Source organism: Manduca sexta, chromosome 21 (genome assembly GCF_014839805.1).
Source record: "Manduca sexta isolate Smith_Timp_Sample1 chromosome 21, JHU_Msex_v1.0, whole genome shotgun sequence".
Taxonomy (NCBI): Eukaryota; Metazoa; Arthropoda; class Insecta; order Lepidoptera; family Sphingidae; genus Manduca; species Manduca sexta.
Genome location: NC_051135.1, coordinates 10,422,165 through 10,435,421, shown reverse-complemented (window position 1 = coordinate 10,435,421; position 13,257 = coordinate 10,422,165). Strand labels below are relative to the sequence as shown.

The following is a 13,257-nucleotide window of genomic DNA, read 5'->3' as shown; positions in this document are numbered from 1 at the left end:
CAAAAAGGATTTGCGTCGCCAACACTCCCCACCCCAATGCTGGTACAGCATTCCACATCTAGAGGAATACGAGCGACGCGCGCCGCAGAACGCCGCCAAAATCCCGTCTTGGTTTTGACCTCTACTACCCGTACTCGACCATCCTTTCCTGGAAATAACTTGGTAATAAGACCCTTTGGCCAAACGTTACGCGGTAAATCTTGGTCTACAACCAAAACGAGATTGCCAACTTGCAGGGGTTTCTGCTCTCCACACCATTTTCCTCTTGGTATGAGATCAGGAAGGATCTCCCTTACCCATCTACGCCAGTACATGTCAGCTAACCTTTGAGCTTTACGCCATTGTTGGCGCAGACAGAAATCCGTGTCATTAAAACTTCCTAATATAGGCAGATTTGATGACGTTCCAATAAGGAAATGGTTTGGCGTGAGTGACTCTACGTCACCTGCCTCGACGCTAACATGCATCAAGGGACGGCTGTTCACAATATTTTCCACCTCTGTCATGAAGGTGTTTAAAACTTCTTCCCTTGGAGCACGTTCTTTTAATATAATTCTCAGTGAAGTTTTGATGGTTCTTATTAATCTTTCCCATGCCCCACCCCAATGGGGACTCGCCGGAGGAATAAAGGTCCAATCAAATCCATTATTAACACCCTCATTTTTAAAACTCCTGTATCTATTTCTTGAATAGATTTCTGCAGCTCCTTATCGGCACCTCGCATATTTGTTCCGTTATCCGAATATATGCGTCGCGGCCAACCGCGCCTCGACGCCATACGTCGCAAGGCCAAAATTAAGGAGTCCGCAGTGAGCGATCCCACTAATTCGATATGTACGGCTCGAACCGTCAAACATGTAAATATCACTCCGTATCTTTTCATTCGTCGCCTTCCCTCTGTAACTTCCAGAGGACCGAATAAGTCTAACCCACAAAAGGTAAATGGACGATTGTGATGGGCTACTCGGGCGAAAGGTAAATCTCCCATCCTGGGTACTTGTGGTCTAGCTTTGCGAATCCTGCACAACATACATTGAGACACAACGTTTTTTACTGTAGGTCTAAGTTTTAAAAGCCAATATCTTTGTTTCAGCTCATTCACCACGGATTCTTGGTTTCCATGAGCGGCCATTACGTGGAAATGCCGAACAATTAATTTTGCCACAGGGTGTCGTCCGTCTAATATTACAGGATTTTTCGTTTCTAGGTCCACGCCGAGAGCAGAGTTGATCCGCCCATTAACCCTCATTACGCCGTGATTATCCAAAAAGGGTGACAAGGTAAGTAATTTACTATTTTTAGGTACAGGTTTACCTCGTGTCAAAGCGGTTATCTCAATAGGGAATGATTTTGCTTGAGCACTCTTCAACAGTAAGCATTCTGCTCGATCCATCATCTTGCAGTCTAACTGTCCAGGAAGTCTTTTGCATTTATCGACAAATCTTAGCAGTGCAGCTGCAGACCTCTTCAAACGTAGCCAGGAAGAAAACCGTAGAGGATCAGGTACAGGTAAGTGATATAACGTTACTGATGATTCCGATTCCATATGTGTAACCGCTACGTGTTCCAGATTATCATCAACCAATTCATAATTGAGTAGATCCTGAGGCCACTGAGACATGTCATTGTATAAAAAAGCTGGTCCCGTAAACCACTCGCTTTCAAAGACAGAACAATCAAAAGATTCTCGGGTGCCTAAGTCAGCAACGTTTAACTTCGTAGGAACATATTTCCATTCATGTATACGGGTCAAGTTATCTATCTCACCTAGGCGATTAGCTTCAAATGTTTTATACTTCCGTGTATTGTTTCGAATCCAATGGATAACTGTGGTTGAATCACACCAAAAATATCTAACGGTTGGAGTTAATCTATGCTCCCTTATTATATTATTCGCCAATCTAGCTGCCAGGCGAGCTGCTTCAAGTTCAGCTTTCGGGATGGTTATAGGCCTAACAGGTAAGACTCTACACTTACTTGCTATAAATGAGACATAATTTTTTCATTAATGTTCCAGCGCCAAAATGCAACCGCACACATTGCTTTACTCGATGCGTCGCTAAACACATGCAATTGTAGGTTGTCATAGCCGATATTCATTGACATAACATCTGCGGACTCTGTCACGGAGTTTCCCTCACCGGTCGTAGCGAGCGGAGGTGTCGGCGGCATAGTGAGTCCGATGAGTACTGGCGAATCGCAAGATGTTAGGTTCGTGGCCGGCTGGCTATCTCGCCTTATTCTTAATGGCGCCTGATAGTACCTCGGTATGCGTAAGTCACGAATAGACTTAAGTAAATTAATCCATTTGCACCATTTACCGTAAATATCATCTGATATATATTCGTCCCATCCAATATTAAGACGCCACGTATCCTGTAGCATAATTTTTCCTTGTATAGTAAATGGCGATAGGAAACCTAAAACATCAAAAATAGACATTACTACTCTTAACATTAACCGTTTCGTAGGGCGCTCCTTACCATGAATAATGCTTTCGGGTATCCGTTTCAAAGACACATCAAAACCCCATACGTCATCTTTGGGATACCATATCAGGCCCAAAATACGCTCTCCTTCGAACTGCTGATGAGTTTTAAACTTTATGGCTGCAGTGCCTAAGGATGCTTCAGGTATAGAGTTCAACACAGCTTCGCTATTACTAGTCCAGTTTCGAATCTCAAAACCACCTGATAAGTGGATATTAGTTATATTTTTACCATTTTTATTGCTGACTCGTCATCAGGTAAACTATCTATATAGTCATCCATATAGTGTGAATTCGTTATTGCTTTAACAGCGGCCGGTAAGGTTGACACATAGCGCTGTGCATTTTGTTCTTTATAAACTGAGCTATAAAGGGGAACAATTAGCTCCAAAAATTAGTGACGTCATTACATACGTCTTAATATTTTCTTTAGGACTATTTCGCCAAATAAATCTAAATGCGTCTTGGTCTTCGTCATGAATTTTTATGCGTAAGAACATATCTTTGATGTCACCTGTTACTGCTACTTTATTCTCTCAAAACGTAACATTATACCAAATAGAGATGACAACAAATCGGGGCCCGTGAGTAAGTAATCATTAAGACACGAACCTTTCACCTTCGCCGCAGCATCAAATACCAGACGTAGTTTCTTTTTATGCGGATTGTCCACTCCGAAGTGAGGTAAATACCATGTCCGGGGAGTGGACGCGGAGTCCTCAAGTACTCTAGCAAATCCATTTTCCAGTAGATGTTGAATACGTTCTCTGTACCTGTAAGCAAAACCTAAATCCTTCTCCATTTTATTTTCAATACCTCGGAACCTTCTTACAGCGGCAGTGTAAGAGTCTGGCATCTTACACTCCTTATCCTTCCACGGTAGAGAAACATACCAACGACCGTCCTTGAGAAGGGCAGTACGTTCCAGCTCAGCGATAGCGCGTACGTCATCAGCATTTTGACGCGGCATAGTGGCTGAAATTCCTAGTGAATCTAAGGCAAAGGAACATCTGACTTCCTCATGAAGATGCTGCAAACCGACCTCGTATGACATAGAATCCTCTGCATTCTCAAATACAGTGAGAGCAGTGGCGATTGTCGATTTGCGCTCGTTCTGCGGCACACGTAGACTACCGTGGATGCACCAGCCTAGAGGGGTGAGTGTAGCAGACGGCTCATTTAATTTACCCAACCTTACTTCTAAGGGCAATAGCAAATGGTAATTATCCTGTCCAATTAACATTTCAGGTTTTAAATTAACGGTACATAAATCATTCTTTATATCGCTTAAGTGGCTATAATTATAACATTTAACAAAATCGAATTTTTGCAAAGGCAAGTTTAACTCCTTGATACTACGAGCTCTTATGTTATACACCTTATTGTCTATACCACTAAGGTCCATATTAACAATTGTTGTTTCACAAACCAGTTCGTTATCAGTCCAAGCACCACGCACATGCATTGTTTCCCGGCGCCCGTGTAGTCCTGCACGTTCTGCGAGGCTAGCGCTTATGAACGATACAGTTGCCCCGTCATCTAACAACGCACTCGAATTCACTACACCGAGGGGACCGTGTATACGAACAGGAACCACTTTTAGCAAAACTTTACGATCACTCGCACTAATATAGGTTACATTTTCCGTAGCTGGTGACGGTGACGACTGTGATGCAGGAGAAGTACCTCGCAGCTCAGGCTCGTGACGTGCATCCGTAGCTATTGATATAGATGGTCGATGCGTACGTTGATCGTTTTCTCGATTAACCACGTTCACGGTGTAGTGTAAAAGGCGATGATGGGGTTGACCGCAATTATTTTTGTCACAGGAAGACGCTGGGCATGTATTGCGCTCATGGCGAGATAATAGACATTTGTAACAAATTCCGTGACGTTTGACAAATTGCCATCTGACATTACGTAGCGCTTTCTTAAACTCTTTGCATTCGGTTAGTATGTGAACAGACTTTTACAAAATCGGCATTGGGATTCGTTTTCTTGAATTGCGAATGTATGTGATATAGCTCGGGTTGTATTTTCCCTTTGGTATTTTGAAGGGACATGTCGAATGTTGGTGATGATGCTCGCGGTTGTTGATAATTTTACGGCCTCTTCTTGTAAAAATTCAGACATTATTATTAGCCGCGGTTTAGTTCCTTCTATTATAAATTTATAGCTGTAATCTGACCATTTTGAAATAAGTATTGGAGGCAGCTTGGATAAAATGATAGATACAATATTTACCCCAAATAGGTATTCTTCACGTCCAACAGCTCGAACTGCCTCTACAAAATTCTGAATTTTCACTGCAAATGTCACACAGTCTTTTTGATAGTCCTGGTGCAGCGGCGGGAGTTTTTTAAGGTCGTTTATAATACGGGATATTATGCAGTCAGGGTTCCCATACAGCAGCTCCAATGTCGACATAACCTTCGCAGGTGACGTGGCGCTGATAAACAAAGCACTAACTGATTCCTTCGCCGACCCTTTAAGGCACTTACGTAGCCTCCATAAATTCTCCTTGTCCGTAAAATTACACACCTCAGTGGACTCCTCATACGCCTGCTTAAACTGGAGCCATTCCATTGGATCGCCAGCAAATTCCGGTAAATCTTTTGGTGTTGACATGCGGCTCAGTAAACTGGCATTGGTTTTATTGGCAGTGGCACTTGTGAGGGTTTTTAATTGCCATAGCAAGCATGTCTACAGCATTGCTTGAGCTGTACGTGGGTGGTACAGGGCCTTTTGACGTGGTCGTATGTGTTTTGTTCTTCGTAGCTACAAGTATTGGCGATACCTGGTGCAGTTGACCCGCTGTTTTACCATGATCGGGGGTGAACTGGTCCTTCGGTGGTACCTCGAATGTAGTTTGAAGATTTTCTATCCAATCTTGTACTTGAAGTTGAGACCTATTAACTTCTTCTTCAATTTGTGGACTGTAATCAATGTAGGTCTCCTCTTCAAGTTCCGCCAGCTTTAACTCTGTTTCCCGATCGATGAGGGCCATTTCGATGCGTGCCTTCCGTTGTTCCGCTTCCAATTGCAATTTCTTTTTATGATGTTTATAGAAGACTTGGATGATACCTGACTTCTGCGTGAAGACATTGCTTTTGCGAGCGGATCTGGAACGTGTCGAGTTGGCTCAGAAGTTGCATCAAGTTCGGGAATACTTGGTGGTACTATTGGCTGCGCACCATTTTCCTTTGAGGGTCCTTCCGTTGTTGCCTGATCCATGTTTGTGGAGACCCCTTGTTCAGAGTCAAAATTTTTCGGCAATTTCTCTTGTGGACCACGGCGCGTTTTCCTGGTCATTTTTTGCGGTGTGCGGAACATAATATTCTGCAGATCCGGCTCGAAGACCACTTGTTAAAGATGAGCCAGTACTCAACCAGTTAAGGAGTAAAACTAGGCGTTATAATAAAATAATTTACTCACATACGACGAAAAATATAAAAATCTCAACTGACAACTAAGAACATAAAAGACATTACATTGACGAATCGAAATTCAAAAATTTAAAACTAAACTATATTTTACCAAAAAGGATTTGCGTCGCCAACACCGAGTATGTATCTGAATTATGAATGGATGGGTGTTATTTCCCTTGAGGAGTCGATGCCTACATTTCTGTGCAATGGTCATATTGTTGTTGTAGTGTAATTAATACCTAGGTCAGTTTGTTGATGGTAGAATATATTTTTCATTCCCCCGGATAGAGACCACTATATGCAAGGTGTTAAAACCGGCTATAGTGGCCTAGGTAAGTGTGTCGCGTTCCGAGATCAACCTGTGTAGGTATATTCGGTTCCAACAGCCCGTAAGGTGTGCAGTTTATTACAATCAGATGCACTTTGCGTGCGCGTATAAAAATATATTTTCCTTGCATCGCAGTAAGGATTTTTCAATTTGCAACTGTAAGTACATTATGTTACCACCACAATATAAGTTAAAAAATTAATTATCTTTTAAAAATATATGCGATGCAATAAATGGAATTTAACTTATACAATGATTTTTGAACATTTAACTCCTAAGAATATAATAATATAGGAGTTAAAATTTGATTATTAAAAGAAAGTTTCAAGCGGACATAGCCGCAACGAAATGTAGTTTCAAATAAAATACTATGTCTTCTAGTCGAATCCCAGGTCGGGCAAAGGGATATTGAGGCTTTCTATACAGTATTAGTCCGGAGTCTGGGATTTGTATCCAATATGGCCATAGGCTCGCTCCCTATCACATCATGGGACGGAATATACACGGTAGAAAGTGGGCGTACCAGTTACGCCCCAGCCTACCCTTTCAGGCATAAAAGGCGTGAGTGTGTATTAATAAATAAAAGTACTAAAATATGAGCCGATAAACCTTGCGTGAAAGCAAATTCGAAATATTTCATTCATACAATTCCAAAACTATGTTATTTCTATAGTTCATAAACGATATTAAAAAATTATCCACACTGAGTTGTGTATCTTGTATTATACAACAATACTGTACCTATGAGAATAATAAAACGATAGTCAAGAGAATAACACTAGTGTTTTATGTTCGGAAAGATATACAGTTATGTGTGTACTCAAAAGGATATAAAACGTGATAAACTCGGGGCAAATAGACACGTAGGTGTCTGTTATTTTTGTACTTTGGTTTAAATATTATTTTCAATATAAAAGAAGATATTAAGGTCTCTCGGTGTACAAAAGAAGCGGCGATAGCTTAGTTGGATGGGGAACAGACTGCGAAGCCGAATGTCCGCAGGTTCAAAATCCAAGGACACGCATCTCTGACTTTTCTACAGTTATGTATGTTGTCTTTGTAAATTATAGCTTGTTTTAAACGAAATCAAACATCGTGAGAAAATCTGCATAACTGATAAGTTCTCTGTAAGATTTGTTAGGGTAACTGAAGTCTGGTAATGCCAACTAGGCCAGCTGGATTGACAAAGGCCTAAGCCTTATCAGTAGTGAAATAGGTTTGTGCCCAGCAGTGGGATAGGGCTGATATTATAATTATACATTATTATCAGCGTCGACGCTGTTAAGAAATTCGAAGAAACATCATATGTACAAAGGACAATGCCCAAAAGCAGGCTATCTTTGCGTCAGTCATGCGTCTTAACCAAATATCCACGAAAAATCATCATTTTAATTATTACTTCATTTGTATTTATTTCAGTCATAAGCGAATGGGGGTTTAAAAGATATGGAAAAATAAGTTGTTTAATTGTTGCAAATGAAACACCGGATAATGTACTGCCATTATGGCGAATTGATACCAATTCATAACAAATTCCCTTTTGAATGGAATAAAAAAGTAAATATTAAGTACAATAAATATGCCCGTATTTGAATCTATAATATATGTATTAAATATATTATTCATCTCAAATATATTGTCATAAAATAATATATTTTACTTAATAATTATGAAAAAACTCCAAATAGCTGGTAAAAAAAAGAGAAAATATTAATTGTTCCAAAAACAAACAAAAGGCGACTTGTACTTGCATTGACAGAAATACAATAGTCAGCTAAAACATGTCTGGACTTTATTTTTAATTAATGAATATATGGGTACAGATTTTTATTACACTGGCAACTGAAATTAATGACATTTTGACACTTCAGATTTGTTTGAATGTTAAATCATTACAATATATTATCTTACTCAAGATCGGAGTGTTTTTCTTATGTATTTTAATGTTGAGTCGAAAAATCCTCTGTTAAAAAACAAAGTGTATAATGTGCGTTTCGAACTTTGAGACGGAAGGCTTTTAGTAAGCAACACAATGTCGTCTAGAGCCTAGACCCAGGACAGTTAAACGAGACGGCATATCCCGGCGGTGTATTGACTGCACCTTTGCGGCGCCACAGCAACGACAAGTATATTCCTTGGACGAGCTGTCTAGTTTGTAAGTTATGTAGATTATTATTAACATACCCACAATGTGGGAAATATTTTGCCAAAGTTAAAAAAAACAGTTTAACAATAATCATAATCTGAACATGTTTACTCAACTTCTACATTATTTTTAGGTTTCAAGGCTGGAATGAGTTTATGCTGCCTGCTGGAGGTCAGCTAATAGAGAAGTTCACAGACAACAACATGACATGACCCGACCGGCGCTGCAAGAAGTCATTCACTCACTTCAGGAGTATATATAAACGTGCTGCAGCTATATTAAATTCTTGTTTTTATTTTGGGATGCCAAGAATATATACCTCTATTAAAAATATACATCTATATAAAAATATGCATCGGATTTCGTATTTCTGGTTTTATTTTTCTTTCCCTATGATAATTAACTATTAGCCTAATAAGGCTGTGAAGTAAGTTCCTGGGCTCGATTTCCAGGCCAAGCAACATTTTATTTCGGTATTTTTAGCATGAATTGCCTGGGATCGGAATCCTGCAAATGGTAGGGTTGGCGTCAGGCATAAGGCCAGTCATAAAAACTAAGCTGAATCTATTCTACAATATGTGTTGACGCCATATTGGAGTGAGATAATGGTAGGTGGAAATAAGGATTAGGTAATCCATGTAATAGAATAAGTCGTAAGTCAGAAAAACATATACACAAAAGGTCAGGTAACATATTTATGCTCCGTGAAAAAAACTTTTATATTCCGCCATACTATGTTGAAGTTTTATTGGAGTTTCATCTTATCAGGTATGTTAGTATCTATCAGTTCTTATGAGGGCAATTGAAGTTAGGTGAAAAGACCGTCCACTAATCGCTTATAGCAATAACAAGTAGGTACTGCAATATTGAACTTAATCAGGGACGTAGGTACTTTCTACCTTACATTATTGCAGTCCATACTTAACCTCAAAATAACCGCGCTATAAAAAGTCTGATTACTCCGAACTCCCATCGAATATCTAATTGTTTTCAATTTGTATAAAAATTAGGATATATTCCCTATAGTTTTGTGAAGGTTTTGTACAGACGCAAGCGTAGCCCAACTCTCATAAAAAAATGGGCATTCTCCTTTATTAATACATCACTATTATTCCCAGAAAGCTTTTATGTTAACTATGAATTAGCTATTTATAAGACAAACTAGCGTCGAGTTCTTATCGCCGACTCTATTAGTAGCCGTTTAAAAAAAAGAGTAGATATACAGCCGACGGATATAAAACGTATAAACGTATATACCTATCACGTAGATTAAAAGTATAGGTAAGTAGTACCCTCGGACCAATACTAAATAATGATAATAAAGAAAAAGTAGAATACATTATTTAAAATTTAACATTAATAATTTCTTTATTAAATTCGTAATACATAAAAATTATAAAACACGATCCTTCCACCATATTAATCTAATAATATCGTTGTTTATTTCGTTTTATTTTATAGCGTAGATACATAAAATGCGTGTTAACAATGTGATATACGAGGTGCAAAATTGACTTTTCACATTCAGGTTCCCAGAGGGTTCTGGTCCCGACATTAAAACAGGGATAAAGTATCGATTCCACAAACTCCAACAACGAACGGTTGACATGGGGCACCAGGTCGAAATTAACTCCGCAAAAGTTTCGCGTGTTTGAACAAGTCGAACAAGCAGAGGTTTAAAAAAGACAAACATTGACCATTCTCCTCTTTTGTTCGGGTACACACTGGGAATTATTAATTTTTGAACATTGAAAGTAAGTAGTATTTTAACAACGAACATTATTGATACATGTATCAACAATATTTTACTATAAAATATCTAGAGGAGAAAATATTCTTAACGCACAGCGCCCTCTACCGACTAAAGCACTAAACGTTCAACTTGCATAGTTTGCAACATTTTCATATCACGAACCTCCTTCAGTACACTTTCAGGTCGGGGTGGAATACAAACAGATTTTACTCCGCTTTCACAGATGGCGCTTTATAGTTCTCGAGTTTTCGAGAAAATATTCCAGAGGGCGCCACTTTAGAGGAACTAGGATTCGTCTGGTAGGACATAGATGGCGGTAGTGTTTATTGAGTCGACGTTAAGGTTGAGAGAATGATGGTAGTAGTTATGGGTAATAATTTATGTAGAGTGGCAATTTATATGTGTGATATACAATAAACAATTTATTACATATATTATGCTTATCAGCAAAATTCATGTAGAAGATGTTTAACAGACTGATATAATGGAGTGAAAAAAATATTTATTTATGATTGTTTTTATGCATGTGATTGTCCCAATGTAGTCAGTTTTTCCAGACATATTTAACTTATCTTTATTTTATTAGTTAAATTTATAATATTATACAAATAATCTTATAGAGTATTACTCTATATATTATTAAACACAATTTCTTACCCCGCTGCTTTTGTCTGGACGTGATAAACTCAAAAGCTACCTAACGGCTTTTCACTAATGGATGAAGTGATTTAAGAGGAACGTTTGTGTGTATAATTCATTTATGTTTTGTACGCCAGATTTTTTTGGTATATATGCTCTGCTACCCATGCGACGTTGGGGCGAGTTGCTAGTTATCTAATAAATTTGTATTGAAAATAAACTGTAGAAGAAAAGAAGAAGAAATATTTAATATTATGTACATATTTATATCATTTTGCTCTTAAGCCTGTAAAGTAGAATCGATAGATTCCGTTAAATAATTAAATTTTCAAGTAACCAAACATAAGCACATTCAGAAAAAAGTGAACATAGGCCTGAACAAACTAAATTAAGCAACAAACAAAGGTGGGAACACGGGATTACATTAAATATTTATCCCAATAAAGTGTACAAACACCTCGGGAACGAGTAAACTTTCTCCCGGCCAAGTCCCTACTTACGGTCTGATTGAAAAACGGCCCGTTCCTTAGTATTCAAAAGTTTTTTTTCTCTCCCTCCATCGATTCCGGACGGTTTTTTGCCGAATTTCATTTGTGGAAGCACTTCGAACGTTCGAATAATGTAGTAAATTTTTGATATAAACTTCTGATATTGTTACGTGACGAACAAAGTAAAAAAGATTAAGTGTCTCGTTGTACATACATCAAAATATATTGAAAACAATTTATTTACTCCTAAATCGAAACTGCCTCTATTTATTTGACTTTTCACTGCAACAATGATTTAATATTGTGTATCTGGATATAATATCGCGAGCACGGATGTAATTGTGAATATACGGCCTACACTAGCGATTTCCCCAAAGTAATAAATTTCGCGAAACGACGACAGACTATCAACTACGCTCTCAAGTTACTTACAATGTCATAAATAAATAAACACTTACCCATTCACCGCAGTACAGTTGAAATGTGAAAGATAAATCATTCAAAATATGTTTACCTGAAATAAAGAAAAATAAAACATTAGAGCGCCCAAAACGATAAAAATATTAGTTTAAAACAATAGTTTTAATAACGAAAAGAAATGGATGGAAGAGGTCATACATTATAAAAGTGCAGTCAGAATTTTCACAAATAGTAATATAGAATTATATATACAAACCGTTTACTATGTGTGACAAATATTATGTGGATGACACCTCAGATTGACGTTCGCTAATGAATATTAAAAAGTGACAATTCAACAACAAAGTAAGAGATGATTGCTTGATTAATGATAACTAGACATTGTAAAAAATATTGAGTTGCATGAATTGACTTAATAGACGCTAGAAAACCAGAATAGTGATAAAATGTAATGTTCGACCAAAAATTAACCCTTTTAGGGATAATTTTATAACATCGTATTTTTTTTTTCAAATATGTCTAATAACGGCTGTAGGTCTATTTTTGAATTTTTTGGTAATTCTTATTAAATAAGATGTGCATTTAATAAAATTATTATCTTACATAATTTATAGTCGTATGTACGAAAAAAAAATGATACCCAAACGCTATGTTAATGTTAGGAAAAAAAATAACATTGTTTACAAAGTATTCCAAGATACCTTTCATATCCCGTTCCATTCCGCCATTTTAAGAACACAAATTGAACGCCACAAAATGGGGCCGTAAACACAAAATCTAATCTTAATAAATTTGTTTGCACAGAGTCTCGTAATAAAGTATTTTGTTTACAGAATATTCGTGGAAAGACAGGTGAGCGACTCTCAGGCTTTCGCCTAGATCACGAATGAGAGCAAATTTTCTCAGATAATACAGTTTACAAGGAGTCACGGGCCGAAGCACAAGCCCGCCGTACTACTATCAAATTTTAATCACCCAAACTACAGTAAATGGAATCAAATTCTGCGCAAAATTTAATTTATTACGTCGTAAAGTTGTACACTGTTAAACAATCTCTGCGGCTTTGGGTTATTTGATACGGTCGAATTGTCAAGAATAGATTATGGTAAAGATAATTTTAAATATTAATACGAATTTCAACATAATATATTACTTTCGACACACAAGTCTCTCGAGTCAATCTAAAACAAACAAAAAATCGTAAAATTTCTTCATAAAATGACATTAAAGATCATACAATTATTATCATAATACCGAAAAAGAGAACAAGGCATGCCATAAAATACCCGAAAGGGTCTGCAGTGTTGGTTTTATGAGTTCAAAGTGATATTGTCAGGGCAGGGTTAAATAGCGTAATGATGATCGTTATTGGTAACTCCTGCATCCTGCTGACTGGACCGTACTTCAAATTTATGTCAGTATCCATTCAGATACCATCGAGAACTCTTTGAAGGAATGTCGGAGGGTTTCTGCAAAGTATTTTATACATTCAAGAAGCAATGTTTGATATGAACGTGGTATTGTAGTCGTGTTGACTAAGAAATGTAATACGCAGAGATGAAATTTC

At 37.7% G+C, this 13,257-nt stretch overlaps 1 protein-coding gene and 1 pseudogene across 3 annotated transcripts in view; both read right to left on the bottom strand.

The window, feature by feature from the left end:
* The window catches only part of LOC115448575 (peripheral plasma membrane protein CASK), a 274,370-nt gene that overhangs the window by 89,900 nt on the left and 171,213 nt on the right, over positions 1-13,257 (bottom strand). The window lies entirely within an intron of this gene.
* On the bottom strand, positions 667-3,019 carry LOC119189990 (annotated as a pseudogene).